Here is a 23,471-nt window from a genome sequence, read left to right as displayed (position 1 = left end):
ATGCTGGAGGAAACAGGTACAAAAGTATCTATATCCACAGTAAAGGAGGCCTATATAGATATAATCTGAAAGGCCGATCAGCAAGGAAGAAGCCACTGCACCAAAACCACCATAAAAAAGCCAGACTACAGTTTGCAGCTGCACATGGGGACAAAGATTGTACTTTTTGGAGAAATGTCCTATGGTCTGATGAAGAAAGAATTGAACTGTTTGGCCACAATGACCATTGTTATGTTTGGAGGGAAAAGGAGGAGGCTTGCAAGCCAAAGAACACCATCCAACTGTGAAGCATGGGGGTGGCAGCATCATGTTGTGGGAGTGCTTTGCTGCATGAGGGACTGGTGCACTTCATAAAATAGATGGCACCAAGAGGGAGGAAAATGATATGGATATATTGAAGCAACATCTCACGATATTAGTCAGGAATTTAAAGCTTGGTCGCAAATGGGTCTTCCAATGGACAATACATTTACATTTAAGTCATTTAGCAGACGCTCTTATCCAGAGCGACTTACAAATTGGTGCATTCACCTTATAACATCCAGTGGAACAGTCACTATACAATAGTGCATCTAAATCTTAAGAGGGGGGGGGGGGTGAGAAGGATTACTTATCCTATCCTAGGTATTCCTTAAAGAGGTGGGGTTTCAGGTGTCTCCGGAAGGTGGTGATTGACTCCGCTGTCCTGGCGTCGTGAGGGAGTTTGTTCCACCATTGGGGGCCAGAGCAGCGAACAGTTTTGACTGGGCTGAGCGGGAACTGTACTTCCTCAGTGGTAGGGAGGCGAGCAGGCCAGAGGTGGATGAACGCAGTGCCCTTGTTTGGGTGTAGGGCCTGATCAGAGCCTGGAGGTACTGAGGTGCCGTTCCCCTCACAGCTCCGTAGGCAAGCACCATGGTCTTGTAGCGGATGCGAGCTTCAACTGGAAGCCAGTGGAGAGAGCGGAGGAGCGGGGTGACGTGGGAGAACTTGGGAAGGTTGAACACCAGACGGGCTGCGGCGTTCTGGATGAGTTGTAGGGGTTTAATATATATATATATGCCATTTAGCAGACGCTTTTATCCAAAGCGACTTACAGTCATGTGTGCATACATTCTACGTATGGGTGGTCCCGGGAATCGAACCCACTACCCTGGCATTACAAGCACCATGCTCTACCAACTGAGCTACAGAAGGACCACAGGCAGGGAGCCCAGCCAACAGCGAGTTGCAGTAATCCAGACGGGAGATGACAAGTGCCTGGATTAAGACCTTCGCCGCTTCCTGTGTGAGGCAGGGTCTTACTCTGCAGATGTTGTAGAGCATGAACCTACAGGAACGGGCCACCGCCTTGATGTTAGTTGAGAACGACAGGGTGTTGTCCAGGATCACGCCAAGGTTCTTAGCGCTCTGGGAGGAGGACACAATGGAGTTGTCAACCGTGATGGCGAGATCATGGAACGGGCAGTCCTTCCCCGGGAGGAAGAGCAGCTCCGTCTTGCCGAGGTTCAGCTTGAGGTGGTGATCCGTCATCCACACTGATATGTCTGCCAGACATGCAGAGATGCGATTCGCCACCTGGTCATCAGAAGGGGGAAAGGAGAAGATTAATTGTGTGTCGTCTGCATAGCAATGATAGGAGAGACCATGTGAGGTTATGACAGAGCCAAGTGACTTGGTGTATAGCGAGAATAGGAGAGGGCCTAGAACAGAGCCCTGGGGGACACCAGTGGTGAGAGCGCGTGGTAGGAGTGGTGAGAGCCAGTGGTGAGAGCCACCTGGTAGGAGCGACCTGTCAGGTAGGACGCAATCCCAGCGTGGTCCGCGCCGGAGATGCCCAACTCGGAGAGGGTGGAGAGGAGGATCTGATGGTTCACAGTATCGAAGGCAGCCGATAGGTCTAGAAGGATGAGAGCAGAGGAGAGAGAGTTAGCTTTAGCGGTGCGGAGCGCCTCCGTGATACAGAGAAGAGCAGTCTCAGTTGAATGACTAGTCTTGAAACCTGACTGATTTGGATCAAGAAGGTCATTCTGAGAGAGATAGCGGGAGAGCTGGCCAAGGACGGCACGTTCAAGAGTTTTGGAGAGAAAAGAAAGAAGGGATACTGGTCTGTAGTTGTTGACATCGGAGGGATCGAGTGTAGGTTTTTTCAGAAGGGGTGCAACTCTCGCTCTCTTGAAGACGGAAGGGACGTAGCCAGCGGTCAGGGATGAGTTGATGAGCGAGGTGAGGTAAGGGAGAAGGTCTCCGGAAATGGTCTGGAGAAGAGAGGAGGGGATAGGGTCAAGCGGGCAGGTTGTTGGGCGGCCGGCCGTCACAAGACGCGAGATTTCATCTGGAGAGAGAGGGGAGAAAGAGGTCAGAGCACAGGGTAGGGCAGTGTGAGCAGAACCAGCGGTGTCGTTTGACTTAGCAAACGAGGATCGGATGTCGTCGACCTTCTTTTCAAAATGGTTGACGAAGTCATCTGCAGAGAGGGAGGAGGGGGAGGGGAGGGGGATTCAGGAGGGAGGAGAAGGTGGCAAAGAGCTTCCTAGGGTTAGAGGCAGAAGCTTGGAATTTAGAGTGGTAGAAAGTGGCTTTATCAGCAGAGACAGAAGAGGAAAATGTAGAGAGGAGGGAGCGAAAGGATGCCAGGTCCGCAGGGAGGCGAGTTTTCCTCCATTTCCGCTCGGCTGCCCGGAGCCCTGTTCTGTGAGCTCGCAATGAGTCATCGAGCCACGGAGCGGGAGGGGAGGACCGAGCCGGCCTGGAGGATAGGGGACATAGAGAGTCAAAGGATGCAGAAAGGGAGGAGAGGAGGGTTGAGGAGGCAGAATCAGGAGATAGGTTGGAGAAGGTTTGAGCAGAGGGAAGAGATGATAGGATGGAAGAGGAGAGAGTAGCGGGGGAGAGAGAGCGAAGGTTGGGACGGCGCGATACCATCCGAGTAGGGGCAGTGTGGGAAGTGTTGGATGAGAGCGAGGGGAAAAGGATACAAGGTAGTGGTCGGAGACTTGGAGGGGAGTTGCAATGAGGTTAGTGGAAGAACAGCATCTAGTAAAGATGAGGTTGAGCGTATTGCCTGCCTTGTGAGTAGGGGGAAGGTGAGAGGGTGAGGTCAAAAGAGGAGAGGAGTGGAAAGAAGGAGGCAGAGAGGAATGAGTCAAAGGTAGACGTAGGGAAGTTAAAGTCGCCCAGAACTGTGAGAGGTGAGCCGTCCTCAGGAAAGGAGCTTATCAAGGCATCAAGCTCATTGATGAACTCTCCGAGGGAACCTGGAGGGCGATAACTGATAAGGATGTTAAGCTTGAAAGGGCTGGTAACTGTGACAGCATGGAATTCAAAGGAGGCGATAGACAGATGGGTAAGGGGAGAAAGAGAGAATGACCACTTGGGAGAGATGAGGATCCCGGTGCCACCACCCCGCTGACCAGAAGCTCTCGGGGTGTGCGAGAACACGTGGGCGGACGAAGAGAGAGCAGTAGGAGTGGCAGTGTTATCTGTGGTGATCCATGTTTCCGTCAGTGCCAAGAAGTCGAGGGACTGGAGGGAGGCATAGGCTGAGATGAACTCTGCCTTGTTGGCCGCAGATCGGCAGTTCCAGAGGCTACCGGAGACCTGGAACTCCACGTGGGTCGTGCGCGCTGGGACCACCAGATTAGGGTGGCCGCGGCCACGCGGTGTGGAGCGTTTGTATGGTCTGTGCAGAGAGGAGAGAACAGGGATAGACAGACACATAGTTGACAGGCTATAGAAGAGGCTACGCTAATGCATGGAGATTGGAATGGCAAGTGGACTACACGTCTCGAATGTTCAGAAAGTTAGGCTTACGTAGCAAGAATCTTATTGACTAAAATGATTAAAATGATACAGTACTGCTGAAGTAGGCTAGCTGGCAGTGGCTGCGTTGTTGACTTTGTAGGCTAGCTGGCAGTGGCTGCGTTGTTGACACTACACTAATCAAGTCGTTCCGTTGAGTGTAATAGTTTCTACAGTGCTGCTATTCGGGGGCTAGCTGGCTAGCTAGCAGTGTTGATTACGTTACGTTGCGTTAAAAGAACGACAATAGCTGGCTAGCTAACCTAGAAAATCGCTCTAGACTACACAATTATCTTTGATACAAAGACGGCTATGTAGCTAGCTATGTAGCTAGCTACGATCAAACAAATCAAACCGTTGTACTGTAATGAAATTAAATGAAAATGTGATACTACCTGTGGAGCGAAGCGGAATGCGACCGGGTTGTTGAGTTCTATTCAGAAGACGTTGGCTAGCTGTTGGCTAGCTAGCAGTGGCTCCTACGTTAAGGACGACAAATAGCTGGCTAGCTAACCTCGGTAAATTAAGATAATCACTCTAAGACTACACAATTATCTTGGATACGAAGACAGCAAAGACAGCTATGTAGCTAGCTAACACTACACTAATCAAGTCGTTCAGTTGAGTGTAATAGTTTCTACAGTGCTGCTAATCGGTGGACGTTTGCTAGCTGGCTAGCTGCTGGGCAGAGCAGTGAAGACTACGTTAGGACGACGAAATACGATAATTACGCAATTATCTTTGATACAAAGACGGCTATGTAGCTAGCTAAGAAGAAATTGCTAAGATTAGACAAATCAAACCGTTGTACTATAGTGAAATGTAATGAAATGTAATGAAAAAGTTATACTACCTGCGGAGCGAAAAGCGGATGCGACCCCAAGCATACTTCCAAAGTTGTGGCAAAATTGCTTAAGGACAACAAAGTCTAGGTATTGGAGTGGCCATTGCAAAGCCCTGACCTCAATCGTATAGAAACTTTGTGGGCAGAACTGAAAAAGCGTGTGCAAGCAAGGAGGCCTACAAACCTGACTCAGTTACACCAGCTCTGTCAGGAGGAATGGGCCAAAATTCACCCAACTTATTGTGGGAAGCTTGTGGTAGGCTACCCGAAACCTTTGACCCAAGTTAAACAATTTAAAGGCAATGCTACCAAATTCTAATTGAGTGCATGTAAACTTCTGACCCACTGGGAATGTGATGAAATAAATAAAAGCTGAAATAAATAATTCTCTCTACAATTATTCTGACATTTCACATTCTTAAAATAAAGTGGTAATCCTAACTGACCTAAGACAGGGAATTTTCACTTGAATAAATGTCAGGAATTGTGAAAAACTGAGTTTAAATGTATTTGCCTAAGGTGTATGTAAACTTCCGACTTCACCTGTATGCCGGAAGGTTTAGGAGAATGTTTTTTATCAACCTACTCTTTTGTTTCAGGCTATAAAAGTCCAGGTATTTCCAATGAACATCCATTCAAATAGAATCAATGCACTACCAACACGTGACCTAAACTCTAATAACCAAAATAATGGCTGAGTGATGTGTGGATGTAGCCAGTTATCTCCTCCTGTGATGTATAGAGACACTGGTGACATTCTGTACTAATTCAACCAACTCACCGAATATTTCAGTCCGTCAGTCCTATGAAAGAGCTCCAGCTCTAATAGATAAATACCATTTTTGTTTCACCACGCCAACTTTGGTCTCTTGGATTTGTCCCCCCCAAAATTATCTCAACTACACATTATATGCGATGAGTGAACACTCCTTTGCAGTTAAGTGCATTGTTTGTGAGACCACGGATTTCGTTTTTCCGGTTTTAATTGCCATCTGTGCCAGAGAGGGAAAAAAGACATGGTGAGAGAGTTAACCAATTGAAGAACCTTTAGTTTGCTGCAAATGAAAGAAGAGAAGGAATCCAATCTCCAGCTAGATGCATTAGCGCTGCACTGTTAGCTATTATGTTACGTTTTAGGGTTTGGGTTTTAGAGTCAATGGCTTAGAGGATGAAGGGAACTGATTTCTGTACAGTATATTTAGGAAGTGACAATATGAGTCTCTTATTAAAAGTGGATGTGCCCGCTTGCATGTTGTCCATTTTGTACATCATCAAAACATCAACAGTGACGTTTACATGCAACCTCCTGTGTGTGGAATATGACTATCACAGACTATACACTCTAATCACATGATCATGTTATTCAACATACCACACTGTGATGTACATTATAGATGCCTCTTTGTCTTGGCTGACACTAGATCTCATTGGTAGGTGCCTGTAGATAAACTCCTGTCGGGCCTCCAGCCCCAGTCCAGACATAACTGATCATGACACAGAGCCTTGGAGACGGAGTGAGGGATAGGAGGTGAAGCCATGTCGGGTAGACATGGCCCTTCCACAAGGCCTGGCCAATAAGAGCTCAGATATCTGGGAGGGCCAAGCGGGTAAGTTGGCGTTTGATTGTATTCAATGTGATGTCCAAAGTTAGGCCCAGCGCCAGCCCATTTATTGATGCTCTCTTGGATTAGAATGGGCCTGTGAGTGTGAAATGATGGAGTGATCATAACACGTTAATCTCATCCCTTGGCTTTTTATTCTTCTCTGGCAGGGGGAGGAGGGATCGGGGGATGTGGAGATAGAGTGATGAGGTTTGACAAAGGGAGGAGGGGACACGATTATTTATCCAGATGTTTGTTTGAATGTGTTGATGATTGATGGGACGTGTGTGTGTGTGTGTGTGTGTGTGTGTGTGTGTGTGTGTGTGTGTGTGTGTGTGTGTGTGTGTGTGTGTGTGTGTGTGTGTGTGTGTGTGTGTGTGTGTGTGTGTGTGTGTGTGGTTCAGAGGTGGTGGAAATGCTGAAATTGCATCACACCTAAACAATCGTCCATTTGAGGTCTGCGTCTCTACTCTTCTAAAATTCTACAATCTACGTCAGTCTAGCATAGGAAGTGACTGTTGAGAGTTAAACAGTTAAACTGGGCCATGTTTCTTTCCGTGTTTCTGTGCAGTGTGTTTAGAACAGCAGCGGAGGCCAGGCTTCCTTTTGTTCTAAGTCTGATGAGGAGGGGAACCCTGCTAGGCTGCTATGAGCGCTCATCATCGCCCTGCGCAGCCCCACAGCCCTGCCAAGCTGTCGACAGCACATTTCTCACAGACTGGGGGGTGTGATTGACAGGGAAAGGAGTAAGGAGAGCAGCTTTTGGTACAGAGAGATCTTTATCTTCCTGTAAGGCAGATGTACCACAGTGTTCTGCTAAGGACCCCGGGACGGAACGTTGGGTGAGAGTAGAACACAGAATGTACAGTAGAGACGCTTCTAGAACTGGTGTGTGTTGTGGTGTCAACCTAGACTTTACCTTTTGTTGCAGATATACACACACACACACACACACAGATAAAATCACAAATAACAACATTGGCCATAAAAAGTCTCCTTTAGAATTACACTGTTGAGTTTGTTGTTTCATGGTCACCTTGGGTTGTGCTCATGAATCTCTGTAAATTGTGGCACGTAAGATAAAATATCAATATTTCTTGTGCAAGTGCAGGCAGTCAATGTCAAAGGCGTTTTTTCAAGTTCTGCATCAACAAAGCAATTTGTTTCCCTTGAGTATACTAATTTCTGGATTTCACAGTGGCAGGTGTTATGGCTGCCAGTCATTATATGAAAATCAGCAAAATCCTAACCATGGTGCTTATCCTCCTGACAAAATGGGACGGATTCCTTCTGCCTGATTTGACAACCTGGTCTCAGAGCATTTTGTATTATTCTGTATGTAAATCCGAGACACTCTATTTAGTATGATATGTTACGTTTCATATGGCACAGTATGTATTAATTTGTGGATGTCCATCACCCATTTCATATGATATGTTACGGATAACCATTTTTATGCATTTGCAAAACATACAATATGTTACGCATTCGCAAAAGAATGGAGCATCCCAAATGTACATTGTGTGTTACATCTAGTCTATGAGACTGGGCTGGATTTGAGGGAGGGCAGGCAGAAGACAGGTTAACTTTCTGATTTGAGGGAGGGCAGGCAGAAGACAGGTTAACTTTCTGATTTGAGGGAGGGCAGGCAGAAGACAGGTTAACTTTCTGATTTGAGGGAGGGCAGGCAGAAGACAGGTTAACTTTCTGATTTGAGGGAGGGCAGGCAGAAGACAGGTTAACTTTCTGATTTGAGGGAGGGCAGGCAGAAGACAGGTTAACTTTCTGATTTGAGGGAGGGCAGGCAGGAGACAGGTTAACTTTCTGATTTGAGGGAGGGCAGGCAGAAGACAGGTTAACTTTCTGATTTGAGGGAGGGCAGGCAGAAGACAGGTTAACTTTCTGATTTGAGGGAGGGCAGGCAGAAGACAGGTTAACTTCCTGATTTGAGGGAGGGCAGGCAGGAGACAGGTTAACTTTCTGATTTGAGGAGGGGAGGCGGTTGACAGGTTAACTTCCTGATTTGAGGAGGGCAGTTGTGAGGCAGGTTAACTTCCTGATTTGAGGAGGGGAAGCGGAAGGTAGGTTAACTTCTTTCCATCTTATATGTGCTTTACTTTTAAGAACAAAAATTCCAAACCGTTTTTGTCTCAACAGACAGCATTCCTGATTCCAACAGTCTCCACAGAATTACTCCACTCTTTTCCCTCAGACAAAGATCAGTGTTGTTTGATACAAGCATTTTGCATTAACAATTAACAATGCATGACTATAGCACCCTTGTGAATTGTGAGGTTGCCATAAATATATAAGGGATGCCTTGCAACATTAAAGTTAATAGCATCGGGGGGAAGATGTGCAAAAATGCACTGGTTGAGGAAAACAGTGAATCCATACTTCAGCGAATGCTTGAGTTATGCGCCGGTAGCAACCTGCACGCAGTTGTGAATGTGTGGTAAAAACAGAGCTTTGCACAAAGATGTGTTTTATACTTGTGCGAACATTCCTATCGCTGTAAAAGAGAAGTGTGGGTCAACTCAGTCCCTGGCAGAACATATCCACTTTGTCTGAAATGGAAATGGAGGGATGACTTGAAAAATAAAAACTTAACCTCTTAAGATCAGTGTCTGAAGATATAGAAAATAACAAAACACAGAAATGTGTTGTTGTATGATTGTCTTGTTTCACTTGAGAACAGCGTTCCTCTCAGAGGCCATAGAATTGTCTGCTAATTGATGAAAATATTTCATAACATTAACATTTTATTTTGACAGTTTATTAATCAGTCAGTTGTAAAAAAAAAACAATTGGGAGGTATGGTAAGGTATGGTTACCATATGTTATTTCTGAATAACTAGATATTGTGTCAAAAGTAGTTTTCAGATTAATTGCTGTGAACATGTACATATTGAAATTGAAATAGATAAATGTATATTCAAAATGTGTACTGCAGCCATAGTTTCTGCACGTATTTTTATTTTTTTATATTATGAATGAACATTATAACTAGGGCTGTCAAACTATTTTAAAAAATAGATTTTTGTTAATTGCAGGATTTACTGTGATTAATCACAATTAATCGCAAATTCAGAATTTGCTCAAATAGAGCTGCAAAAAAGTATTGATTTTGTAATGGTAAGTAATGGAAAGCACAATCAGGTCAATTGATAAAGCATATTGTGTTTTGGATCTTTTCAGTGTATTTTTAATGATTTCAGAGAATGAGATTAATCGTGAAAAAAATGGTGTAATTGTGATAGTAATTAATTTGTGTAGTGTAATATAATACATTACAATGGTTTTGGAGTATGAAGCAGTTTCATTGCAGTTATGTTCATGTCATAGAAGCTATGTTGTTGTTGAGATATACAGTATGTTTAGATTTACTGAGAGCAGCATTCCATTTTGGGCATTCATTATGTACACTTGTGTTGAGCTAATTGAGTCAATCAGCTACAGAAATAACATGAGGAGATAAAGATGAATCTAAAGTGATAGGGTGGTGTGTGTGTGTGTGTGTGTGTGTGTGTGTGTGTGTGTGTGTGTGTGTGTGTGTGTGTGTGTGTGTGTGTGTGTGTGTGTGTGTGTGTGTGTGTGTGTGTGTGTGTGTGTGTGTGTGTGTGTGTGATCTCAGATAGAAACACAATTGACTGTCTATACATGCACATTTTAGGAATATGTTCTGGTTAATATGAATATTGTAGTTAATGATAATTCATGATAACAGTAAGTATCATTTTTTGTTATTATTATTAATATTATTATTATTATAGATAACTTTGGTAAGAATAATTTCCTCATTTTGGACATTGAACCAAATTTAACAATGAACTTGTGTTTATCATTCCCCGTTTCTTTATGCACATATACAACTAATGGAATCAATCTTGGCAGAACACAGTCATTTATTTGAAGGAAAACCCACACTTGATAAATTATTTAAAGCAACTGGGATTACAGTATGTTGTCAAATCAGAGCCAACAAAGTGTTCTCTTTCTCTCGCTCTGCGCTGTCGGCAGAGAGGAGACGTGTATCAGCCAGTCTTCAGAACCGGGGTGGGTCTGATGCTAAATAAAGAGACATTCCCTGCAAACTGCTTATGATTCCAGAATAATTGGTAAATTCCACATCGAGGTACATACTGTAGACACTGTTATTCAAATGTGGCCTTTGTTGGCCTTGTTTACAGGAATGTTAATTGGGCTATTGACTCTCTCTGAGTGGACTGCTGTTCTCCTCCTTCAGCTTGTCTTATTTTCTCTCTCGCTCGTTTTATTTTCCTTGTTTCATTCCCTACTTCTGAATGAACTTTCTTTCACGGTCTCCTTTTCTCTCCAGTCTCAGACAGTGTTAGTTTACTGAAGGTACTTGCTGTTGCATGTGAACACACATCCAGTCTGCTGTAGTAATTTACTGTTCAATGATGAAATAGGAACGATTGTCGAGAAATAATGATAAGAACGTTTTTTTGAACACAATTTGTTTTGATTGATGATTCGGATCATAATTCAATGGAATATAACTGATATGTGTAAAAAAAAAACATGATTCAAAAAGCTACCATGATGAATGGAGGCACAAAACCTGAAGCAGCTGACGTTTTCATATTTGTTTTGTTTTGTGGGTTTAAGGCGTTTTTAAATGTATCATTAATTCAATTGAAAAAAATTGAATCAATAATAATACAAATAGTTGTTTGAATAATTGAATAAAGAAGCAATTATAGTGAAACGTTATTGCATTTTACATTTAGGATTTCTTCCCCAAAACAATATATACATTTCCAAACAAAAACTAACAGATATAGATAGCCTCTACACAAAAAACTAACAGATATAAGTAGACATAGGCTACAGGTCTTAGTCATGCCTGTACACTTAACAACGTCGGTCCCTGCTAAAATGACCACAAGATGAAGTATATGTACACACTCCATCCTGCATAACGGACCTGTAGTGGTGTTCAGGGCATGTATTCTATGTTGGGGAGTGTGTTTCTATGTCCAAACTAAAGAGAGAGAGATAGAGAAAGAGAGAGAGATTTCGCTTCTCCTCTCCCTCTCCTCTCCTCCTCCCCCTCTCCAGCTGTAGCCTATATGATGCCGCCATGGTACTTGTGGGTTGGTAAATATGAAGGGAAAAGGAGGGGGCATCATTTCATCCTTCCTGTCATCACGCTTAACCCCAAACCATGCCACCCTTCGGCAACAGCTACAGCACAGGTGGGCACACCTCCGCACTGCCAGGGCATGGAAGTGGGTGGGCGGGCAAGCGGGGCACACAGGGCACATGGGGCTCGGCAGGAAGCCAGACAGGAAGCAGAAAGCTGACAGAGGAAGCTGCAGGGTGAAGGGTTTAGCGGAGGAGTACGGTGTCTACCATGTTGTGTCAGAGAGAGCTGTAGTCACTCAGACAGAGAGAGAGACGAGGGGAAACCACGCTCAGGCGGTCACACTCCTCACGGGACTAGCACACACACAGATACAATGTCCCAGTTACACTAACCCTACAAACAGGAAGATAGATCTCGCCCCTTTCCTTCCCTCCCCAACCGTGGCTCCCTGGCACAACCCGGCAAGACACCAACTCCCCCACCATTCTGCCATCAGAACACACCACAGCCCCTCTGGAAGCTCAACGTGTCACTTATGAAAGCCTCTCTCTGCTGAATATGCTAACGTGGATGAAAGGATGGCAAAACTTGGGGTTCATTCGCAACGCACTGAATTCTTCGTCTTTTTGTTCCTCTGCTTCTTGCCTCCTCTCCTCTTTTATTTGTTTCAAGGGCAGCTGTCTCCTCTTCGGGTTTCTAGGCCTGAACACAACCCTGTATAGTCAGAGGAAGATTTTTCTCACACAGATATGGCTCAGCTGTATCCTGTAAATATGTAGGCCTCGGCTCAATCAAACCCACATTGCAGTAAGCAATGGCATGTACTGTATGTGTATTTTTCCACGTGTCCAACAACAATAAGAAATTCTTGCTCTCAAGGTAAACCTGAAGTTTCAGCTAAATCCCAATTGGAAAAACTTAAATGGATACCATCAAATGACTCTGACTTGCAGGTTCACCCCCAGACATTTGCTCTCACAAGAGCCAAGCTGTTTATACATTTCATGTAAGCATTATGTTGAGCATCTCGTATTGTCAGAATTCAAAATGGAAGTAGGCCTAAACACTTGTACTTCTGTGTACCTGGTCGTGTCACCGTGGTGACATGTATATGAATGTTTCTATCAGAGGTGGCTGGTGGGAGGAGCTATAGGAGGAAAGGATCATTGTTATGGCTGGAATATAATAAATGGAACTGGAGTCAAACATGTGGTTTTGATATGTTTGATGTTTGGTACTGTTCCATTTACTCTATTCCAGCCATTACAATGAGGCCGTCCTCCTAAAGCTCCTCCCCCCAGCCTCCTCTGGTTTCAATACACGTTGTCTGTTGTCAGAGCAATGTGGATAAATTAGCAAACCAACTTCAGGTGTCAGTCTGAGGGATCGTTCCTTTATCCCCATTCCACCATCCATCTGTCACTCCACACATTTTTCATGTTTTCAGATATGTTTTCTCCCCCCTTCTCACTCCTTCCTTCATAGGACAATCTCAATAACAAGCAAGCAGAACCTCCCCCCTTCTCCCTCCTTCCTTCATAGGACAATCTCAATAACAAGCAAGCAGAACCTCCCCCTTCTCCCTCCTTCCTTCATAGGACAATCTCAACAACAAGCAAGCAGAACCTCCCCCCTTCTCCCTCCTTCCTTCATAGGACAATCTCAACAACAAGCAAGCAGAACCTCCCCCCTTCTCCCTCCTTCCTTCATAGGACAATCTCAACAACAAGCAAGCAGAACCTCCCCCCTTCTCCCTACTTCCCTCATAGGACAATCTCAACAACAAGCAAGCAGAACCTCCCCCCTTCTCCCTCCTTCCTTCATAGGACAATCTCAACAACAAGCAAGCAGAACCTCCCCCTTCTCCCTCCTTCCTTCATAGGACAATCTCAACAACAAGCAAGCAGAACCTCCCCCCTTCTCCCTCCTTCCTTCATAGGACAATCTCAACAACAAGCAAGCAGAACCTCCCCCCTTCTCCCTCCTTCCCTCATAGGACAATCTCAACAACAAGCAAGCAGAACCTCCCCCCTTCTCCCTACTTCCCTCATAGGACAATCTCAACAACAAGCAAGCAGAACCTCCCCCCTTCTCCCTACTTCCCTCATAGGACAATCTCAACAACAAGCAAGCAGAACCTCCCCCCTTCTCCCTACTTCCCTCATAGGACAATCTCAACAACAAGCAAGCAGAACCTCCCCCCTTCTCCCTACTTCCCTCATAGGACAATCTCAACAACAAGCAAGCAGAACCTCCCCCCTTCTCCCTCCTTCCCTCATAGGACAATCTCAACAACAAGCAAGCAGAACCTCCCCCCTTCTCCCTACTTCCCTCATAGGACAATCTCAACAACAAGCAAGCAGAACCTCCCCCTTCTCCCTACTTCCCTCATAGGACAATCTCAACAACAAGCAAGCAGAACCTCCCCCCTTCTCCCTACTTCCTTCATAGGACAATCTCAACAACAAGCAAGCAGAACCTCCCCCCTTCTCCCTCCTTCCTTCATAGGACAATCTCAACAACAAGCAAGCAGAACCTCCCCTCCCTTCTCCCTCCTTCCTTCATAGGACAATCTCAACAACAAGCAAGCAGAACCTCCCCCTTCTCCCTCCTTCCCTCATAGGACAATCTCAACAACAAGCAAGCAGAACCTCCCCCTTCTCCCTACTTCCCTCATAGGACAATCTCAACAACAAGCAAGCAGAACCTCCCCCTCCCTCTCCCTCACTTCCCTCATAGGACAATCTCAACAACAAGCAAGCAGAACCTCCCCCCTTCTCCCTCCTTCCCTCATAGGACAATCTCAACAACAAGCAAGCAGAACCTCCCCTCTTCTCCCTCCTTCCCTCATAGGACAATCTCAACAACAAGCAAGCAGAACCTCCCCTCTTCTCCCTCCTTCCCTCATAGGACAATCTCAACAACAAGCAAGCAGAACCTCCCCCCTTCTCCCTCCTTCCCTCATAGGACAATCTCAACAACAAGCAAGCAGAACCTCCCCTCTTCTCCCTCCTTCCCTCATAGGACAATCTCAACAACAAGCAAGCAGAACCTCCCCTCTTCTCCCTCCTTCCCTCATAGGACAATCTCAACAACAAGCAAGCAGAACCTCCCCCCTTCTCCCTCCTTCCCTCATAGGACAATCTCAACAACAAGCAAGCAGAACCTCCCCTCTTCTCCCTCCTTCCCTCATAGGACAATCTCAACAACAAGCAAGCAGAACCTCCCCCCTTCTCCCTACTTCCCTCATAGGACAATCTCAACAACAAGCAAGCAGAACCTCCCCCCTTCTCCCTACTTCCCTCATAGGACAATCTCAACAACAAGCAAGCAGAACCTCCCCCCTTCTCCCTCCTTCCCTCATAGGACAATCTCAACAACAAGCAAGCAGAACCTCCCCCTTCTCCCTCCTTCCCTCATAGGACAATCTCAACAACAAGCAAGCAGAACCTCCCCTCTTCTCCCTCCTTCCCTCATAGGACAATCTCAACAACAAGCAAGCAGAACCTCCCCCTTCTCCCTCTCCCTCCTTCCCTCATAGGACAATCTCAACAACAAGCAAGCAGAACCTCCCCTCTTCTCCCTCCTTCCCTCATAGGACAATCTCAATCTCAACAACAAGCAAGCAGAACCTCCCCTCTTCTCCCTCCTTCCCTCATAGGACAATCTCAACAACAAGCAAGCAGAACCTCCCCTCTTCTCCCTCCTTCCCTCATAGGACAATCTCAACAACAAGCAAGCAGAACCTCCCCCTTCTCCCTCCTTCCCTCATAGGACAATCTCAACAACAAGCAAGCAGAACCTCCCCCTTCTCCCTCCTTCCCTCATAGGACAATCTCAACAACAAGCAAGCAGAACCTCCCCTCTTCTCCCCCTTCCCTCATAGGACAATCTCAACAACAAGCAAGCAGAACCTCCCCCTTCTCCCTCCTTCCCTCATAGGACAATCTCAACAACAAGCAAGCAGAACCTCCCCCCTTCTCCCTCCTTCCTTCATAGGACAATCTCAACAACAAGCAAGCAGAACCTCCCCCCTTCTCCCTCCTTCCCTCATAGGACAATCTCAACAACAAGCAAGCAGAACCTCCCCTCTTCTCCCTCCTTCCCAAGCAAGCAGAACCTCATAGGACAATCTCAACAACAAGCAAGCAGAACCTCCCCCCTTCTCCCTCCTTCCTTCATAGGACAATCTCAACAACAAGCAAGCAGAACCTCCCCCCTTCTCCCTACTTCCCTCATAGGACAATCTCAACAACAAGCAAGCAGAACCTCCCCCCTTCTCCCTCCTTCCCTCATAGGACAATCTCAACAACAAGCAAGCAGAACCTCCCCCCTTCTCCCTCCTTCCCTCATAGGACAATCTCAACAACAAGCAAGCAGAACCTCCCCCCTTCTCCCTCCTTCCCTCATAGGACAATCTCAACAACAAGCAAGCAGAACCTCCCCTCTTTCTCTCCTTTGAAAGAAACCCATAACGTTACAGCGTGTGCTTAACACATTTCTAATGAGGAGCTGTTGTTGGGCTGGGAGACGTAGCTAGATTAGTCATTGTATAACTACTGGGGAGATCACATTCTCACAGGTACACCATGAATCATAACAGACGCCCCAGAATACCCAGACATCCTTATCCCTTCCCTGTCCCCGTCCCTGTCCCTGGTCACTGGTCCTTGGTCCCATCCCTGTCCCTATTGCTGTGCCTGTCACATCCCTGTCCCCGTCGCTGTCCCATCCCTGTCTCCATCCCTGTCCCCGTCCCTGGTGCCATCCCTGTCCCTGGTCCCATCCCTGTCCCCATCCCTGGTCCCATCCCTGTCCCCATCCCTGGTCCCATCCCTGTCCCTGTTGCTATGCCTGTCACATCCCTGTCCCCGTCGCTGTCCCATCCCTGTCTCGATCCCTGTCCCCATCCCTGTCCCCGTTGCTGTCCCATCACTGTCTCGATCCCTGTCCCCATCCCTGTCCCATCCCTGTCCCTGGTCCCATCCCTGTCCCATCCCTGTCCCTGGTCCCATCCCTGTCTCGATCCCTGTCCCCATCCCTGTCCCATCCCTGTCCCTGGTCCCATCCCTGTCCCCATCCCTGTCCCATCCCTGTCCCCATCCCTGTCCCATCCCTGTCCCTGGTCCCATCCCTGTCCCTGGTCCCATCCATGTCCCTGTTCCCATCCCTGTCCTCATCCCTGTCCCATCCCTGTCTCTATCCCTGGTCCCCATCCCTGTTCCTGTCCCTTTCCCTGTCCCCATCCCTGTCCCCATCCCTGTCCCTGGTCCCATCCCTGTCCCTGGTCCCATCCATGTCCCTGGTCCCTTCCCTGTCCTCATCCCTGTCCCATCCCTGTCTCTATCCCTGGTCCCCATCCCTGTTCCTGTCCCTTTCCCTGTCCCCATCCCTGTCCCCATCCCTGTTCCTATCCCTGGTCCCCATCCCTGTCCTCATCTTTGCCCCTATCCCTGTTGCTGTCCCTGCCCGCATACAATTGAACAGTGAAGTAGCTCTTTATAATTCACAGACTGATTAGCATAGTTTTCCTGATTAGCGTAAGAAAGCTCTGGTTGGCTGCCCTGTAAAGAAACAATGCAGAAACGAGTTGAGGAGGAAGGAGGGAGGAACGTCTAGTTCGGGTTTATCTCCATATTTCCTAGATTACAGTTTGACTGTTGGCATTGTTGTTAAATAATCTTATTTTCCCGTAGATGATGTCAACCTCTTATCCTTCTTGTGGCAGAGCTGAGGGTGGAACAGGAGGAACTTAACTAACGCTCACAGCACTGTGTTGGTAAATAGAAAAAAATTTCACATTTCAATATTCACACCAGGTCAAAAATGGCACCCTATTCCCTATATAGTACACTAATTTTGACCAGGGCCCATTGGCCTATTCCCTAATGTTATGAATGAAATAGGTACACACAATGATTTCCGCCCTTCCTCCTCTTCCAGTATCTCATTAAAGAGTTGTTTTTGATCTTTACCGCTGCCCTGTCCACCATGCGGTCAGTCTCTGTAGAGGAACGCACAGACCTGTCTTTCTCTCTCTCTCTCTCTCTGCCCTGTCCACCATGAGGTCAGTCTCTGTAGAGGAACGCACAGACCTCTCTCTCTCTCTCTCTCTCTCTCTCTCTCTCTCTCTCTCTCTCTCTCTCTCTCTCTCTCTCTCTCTCTCTCTCTCTCTCTCTCTCTCTCTGCCCTGTCCACCATAACATTGCCAAAGCAAGTGAGGTAGACAACATACAAAGTGAATATCTCTCTCTCTCTCTCTCTCTCTCTCGGTGCATGCTGGGTGTTTTTGGAGTTTGAGTGTTTGGTGTGGAAAGCTCTATCCTAACTAACTTTCTTGATTCTATTCTTTTCTTTACATGTTATTTTCTATGGTGGAGGGTTAATGCGGGGGGGTTGCAAGGTATAGTGTGCGCAATGGCTTCTCAGCCTAGTGCGCAGGAGACGCTGTCGATACAGCATGGTTTCAGGTGTGTTCCTGAGAACGGAGTTAAGGTGGAGGAGGTTCTGCTCGCGGTCGGTGAACAGGTAGGAGCTGAGTTTATACATTCTGCTTCTAGAATGAACAAGGCTGTGGTTGTGTTCATGAAAAGGGCTAATTTGGTCGGTAGGCTAATTGCTAGCGGAATATTTGTAAGGGATGTGTTGGTGTCAATTTCACCTCTCTCTACCCCTTCAACAAGAGTTGTAGTGGCAAATTTGCCTCCGTTTATTACGGATGATCAAATTAGGAAAGAGCTGAGTCGTTTTGGTAAGTTTGCTAGCGGTTTCCGTGTACTGTCAGCAGGTTTTCAGGCAGATGCCGTTAAGCACGTTGTTTCATTCAGGAGGCAAGTGTTTATGTTTCTGAACAATAATGAGCAACAGCTAAATGTGCATTTAAAGTGAGGCATGGGGAGGGGCTCTATGCAGGTTTTGCCAGCACAGATAGTCTACGGTGTTTTGAATGTGGGGATTTGGGGCACAAGAGCTTTGCGTGCCCACATAAAGGCCATAGACAAGGGGAGGGTACGAGCGCAAGGGGGGGAAATCGAGGTCAAAATGCAGGGGGTAAGGAGATGCAGACAGCAGAGGCTGGGCCTAGTCAGTCTAGAGATGGTGGTGTAGATGAGGCTGGGTCTAGTCAGGCTAGAGATGGTGGAGAAGCAGAGGCTGGGTCTAGTCAGGCTAGAGATGGTGGGGTAGCTGAGGCTGGGCCTAGACATGCTATGGAGGGTGGTATAGCTGAGGCTGGCCCTAGTCATGCTATGGAGGGTGTTGTAGCTGAGGCTGGCCCTAGTCATGCTATGGAGGGTGTTGTAGCTGAGGCTGGCCCTAGTCATGCTATGGAGGGTGGTGCAGATGATACTGCGTCTAGTCAGGTTATTCTAGTGGATGAGGAGAGTATAGTGGGGAAGTGTAAGAGATTAGGGGAGGAGGAGGAGGGTGTCAAGAGGAAAAAGAAAAGGGTGTGGACAAAGGCACCATGGAAATGTTGCCTGTTGCTGTGGGTGAGGCCCTAACCAGAGAGAAAGGGCAGGTGGTCAGGGTGGGAGATAGAGAAGAGGAGGAAAGTGAGTCTGAGGAAGAGGATGAGGAGGTATTTTTTCAGACTCCTCTTCAATTGGCCCGGAGCTGACAGCCAGTCAACCAGAGGGTCTAAGTACACGTTGAGAGAACTGACAAGGTTCCTGAATGAGACTAAGGGGAAAAAAGTTAATCTTGAGGCTTTTTTTCCTGATCCTAGAAAGTTTGTAAGATCAGTACAACATGCTATGAGAAATGAGGGGCATGGTGTCCTCTCACCCAAGAAACGGTTTAGGTTGAGGAAGTGGGTCACAACAGTGCGTAAAGGTTTACTTTCAGACACTGTTTAAATGTTTAATTTCTTACTGACACTGGGGCTTTTTGAGCTTTGCTATTGGTCTATTTTCTCTGCTGGCTTTTCTCCCACTTCTTATGGAGACTCTTCGGGTAGGCTCGCTCAATATAAATGGCGCCAGAGATGCGGGAAAGAGGAGTGTGTTGAGTGAATATGTAAAACATAAACAAGTACAGGTGTTGTTTCTGCAGGAGACATAGTGATGTGGTGAATGAAGTTGATTGGGGGCTCTGGTGGAAAGGGGCAAGTGTGTTGAGCCATGGGACAAATCTTAGTGCAGAGGTGGCAGTCCTTTTTGCACCGGGTCTGGCTGTAAAAATTTGCTCCTCAAAGGAGGTGTGTAGGGGTAGGTTGCTTGTTGTTAAAGCAGAAATTAACAACATGTGTTTTGTCTTTATAAATGTGTATGCGCCTAACACAGGGAGAGAAAGAGGGGTTCTATTTGGGAGTCTTAGACAGGAACTCTCACAAGTAGCGCCTGAGGAGACGCTGGTGATCGGAGGTGACTGGAACTGTACAATGGATTTTACAAAAGACAGAAATGGGGAAGAGCCTCATTCAGTGTCAGTGGGAGTGTTAAGGGACATCTTTAATCAGTTTGACCTAGTGGATGTTTGGAGAACTAAACATCCAAACACAAGACAGTATACGTGGGTGAAGGTTTTGGGGCTAGGGTGAGTGCAGCTCGACTTGATCGTTTTTACATGTCCAGGAATCAGAGCAATAGGCTTCTGGGTGCTACCATTCTCCCAGTGGGGTTTCGGATCACCACATACCATGGCTCGGCTGTCTATTTCACCAGGGCCCCGGCAGGCATCTTATTGGAAGTTCAATGTAAAGCTCTTACAAGATGCCACTTTTTGCTCAGGTTTCCAGACTTTTGGGAAAGATGGGGGCAGCGAAGAGAGGAGTATGAGTCTCTGAGTCAGTGGTGGGATGTGGGGAAAGTGCAAATTCGGCTTTTCTGTCAACAGTACACAGCTCTCTCATCCTCAGAGGCTAGGAGAGTGTTGGGGGAACTAGAGCGGTGTATTAGTGAGATGGAGGTAGAGATGGTGGGGCAAGGCAATGTAGGCCTCCAGGCTAACTTAGCCGAATTACGTAGGGACCTGGGCAGTTTTTTCCAGGTTAAAGCAAAGGGAGCACTTGTAAGAGCTAGGTTCTCCATGCTCAAGGAGATGGATGCTCCCAGCTCCTTCTTCTTTGGTTTGGAAAGACAGAGCAGTGAAGCCAAGGGTATGCATTGTCTACGGCTGTCTGATGGGCGGGTGACCTCTGTGGTGGGGGAGATGCGGGAGCGGACTGTGGAGTTTTATACTGAATTGTATAGGGCAGAAATGTGTGATCCTATGTGTGCTCAGGTCTTGTTCGCAGGACTCCCTAAGCTCTCTCGGGCACAGAGGGATGAAATGGACATTCCTCTGTTGTCACATGAACTGGCAGAGGCAGTAACCCAGATGTCCCCGGTCATGCACCCGGGGTTGATGGACTTCCAGTGGAATTTTACAAAAAATTCTGGGGAACAATTGGACAGGATTTCTTTTGCGTGTTGCGAGAATGCATAGGGGTAGGAGAGTTGCCGATGAGCTGCCGTCGGGCGGCTCTGACTCTCCTGCCCAAAAAAGGGGACTTGTGTGAACTTAAGAACTGGAGGCCTGTGGCATTACTCTGTGCGGACTACAAGATTTTTGCCAGGGTCCTCTCTAACAGACTGAAGTCCCATCTGGACTCTATAATACACAAGGACCAGACATATTGTGTACCGGGACGCTCAATCACAGACAACTTGTTCTTGATTAGGGACATGTTGGACTTGTCGAGAGGTTCTAATGTGAACTTTGGACTGGTCTCTTTAGATCAAGAGAAGGCTTTTGATAGAGTGGATCATGAGTATCTGTTTAATGTGATGTCTGTGTTTGGGTTTGGGAAGAGATTTGTGACCTGTGTGAAGCTGTTGTATGCTGGGGCGTCATGTATGGTTAAGGTGGGAGGGGGGGCTCAGTAGGCCAGTCTGGGTGAGACGGGGCATTAGACAAGGATGCCCTCTATCTGGGCAGCTGTACACACTAGCCATTGAGCCTTTTTTAGGACTGCTACGCAGGAGACTGCGGGGAGTGTGCTGGACAGGCATGGATGTGGTGACATGAATAGCAGTCTCAGCATATGCAGATGATGTTTCTGTGATGGTCAGGGATGGGCAAGATATGCAGGAACTAGAGACAAGTCTGAAGGTGTACTAGGGAGCTTCATCAGCTAAGGTAAACTGGGGAAAGAGCAAAGCTCTGTTAAGTGGGGCATGGGGGGATAGGGCTCCTCCTCTGCTTCCAGGGGGTTTACAGTGGGGTTGTGAAGGGCTTAAAGTGTTGGGGGTGTACCTGGGCTCGGAGAGGTGGGTCAGCAAGAACTGGGAGGGGCTGTCACAGGCAGTGGTGTCAAGACTGGCCAGGTGGAGGTGGCTCCTGTCCCAAGTGTCATATAGAGGGAGGGTGCTGATAATCAACAACCTGGTGGCATCTTCCTTGTGGCATAAACTGGCTGTCCTCAACCCCCCTTGCCGGTCTGCTTGCAGACCTGCAACGCAAGCTGGTGGACTTATTTTGGTCGGGACATCACTGGCTGAAGGCAGCAGTTTTGTACATGACCGTCCACGAAGGAGGACAGGGCCTGGTGGAACTGGAGAGCAGGATGGCTGCTTTCCGACTAAAGGCGGTGCAGAGACTGCTGTACCACACTGATGTTGGCTGGAGGGAACCAGCATGCGCGCTGCTGAGGAGAGCTGGCGGATTAGGGTTGGACCGGCAGCTGTTCCTCATGAAGCTGGAGAGGCTGAGTACAGCAGGTCTCTCAGAGTTTTACTCTGCGGTGCTGAGGGCCTGGCAGCTGCTAAGGCCCACACGAGAAGGGGGTGTGGAGCCTGGCCAGTGGGTGTGGGAGGAGCCTATCTTCCACAACCCAGCCATCTCTTTGAGAACGGTTCAGTCGGCCACCCTGCAGAGGCAACTGATGGCAGGGGGTTTACAAAGGCTGGGTGACCTGAGACTGCTGGGAGAGGAGGGGTGGAAAACCCCGGAGGTCTTGGCGCAACAAACAGGAATAACGTCTCTTAGGCTGCTGGAGAGATTCCTGGAGGAGTTCCAGGAGGCACTGTCTGAGCCGGTAAGGGGGGTGTTTGAGAGGCCAAAGGGAGAGGGGCCACCAATGTTCCTGCCACTGCAGGTGACGGCAGAGACTGGAGACTGGCAAGGGGGTCTGGAGGACTTGTTAGATTTTAACACTCCGAGCCTGGGGGAGTTTGAGGTGGTGGGAGGTAAAGCCCTCTACAACCTCTGCGTTAAGGTTAGGAGCATTAGAAGCCTAACAGGAGTGAAGGCACATCAGTGGCAGAGGGTATGTGGGGCGGAGAGTATGGTGGGTTTTAGATGGAGGGCGCTCTACAAACCCCCAGTACCAAAGAGGTCAGGGGACCTCCAGTGGAGGGTTCTTCATGGAGCCCTGGCCACTAACAGCTGGTTGGCACGGGTTGATCCGGGAATTGGGCAGGGGTGTCCTTTCTGTCAAATGAAAGAAACTGTAATTCATGTGTTTTCTGTGTGCACCAGGTTAATGCCATTAATGTCTCTGTTGGAATGTCTGTGTGACAGGTTGGGGGTGGTTTTTGCTGTTGGGATGTTTATAATGGGATACAGGTATTCGAGTAAGGAGAAAAAAAAAGTGTTTTGTTTAATTTTCTGTTTGCTCAGGCAAAGTTAGCTATTTGGCTAACAAGGAGGAACAGGGTCAAAGGTGGGGGGATAACATACCCTTTACTACTGTTTAATGGGATGGTCTCTGCGCGCCTTAGGGTTGAGTTTGAGTTCTATAAAATGATCAAATGTGTGGAAATGTTTGAGGAGATATGGTGTGTTGGGGGGGCTGTCTGTATTGCTGGGGAAGATGTTTTGGATATACGGTTGTAGGAGAGGGTTTTTGTGTATGGTGATTTGTATCATGTGGTAGATGGAAAGGTGAGTATGGTACATGTATGCAGTACAGGATATATTTTTATTTTAGGAGTGGGGGGTGAGTTTTAAATGAATTGAGAATGTTTCAATAAAGAAAGACCAAAAGTCAAAGTCTCTCTCTCTCTCTCTCTCTCTCTCTCTCTCAGGCCCAGACGGCATCCCCAGCCGCGCCCTCAGAGCATGCGCAAACCAGCTGGCTGGTGTGTTTGCGGACATTTTCAATCAATCCTTATCCCAGTCTGCTGTTCCCACATGCTTCAAGAGGGCCACC

This window comes from Oncorhynchus keta, chromosome 35 (genome assembly GCF_023373465.1).
Source record: "Oncorhynchus keta strain PuntledgeMale-10-30-2019 chromosome 35, Oket_V2, whole genome shotgun sequence".
Taxonomy (NCBI): domain Eukaryota; kingdom Metazoa; phylum Chordata; class Actinopteri; order Salmoniformes; family Salmonidae; genus Oncorhynchus; species Oncorhynchus keta.
Note: the sequence above shows the minus strand (reverse complement) of the source record.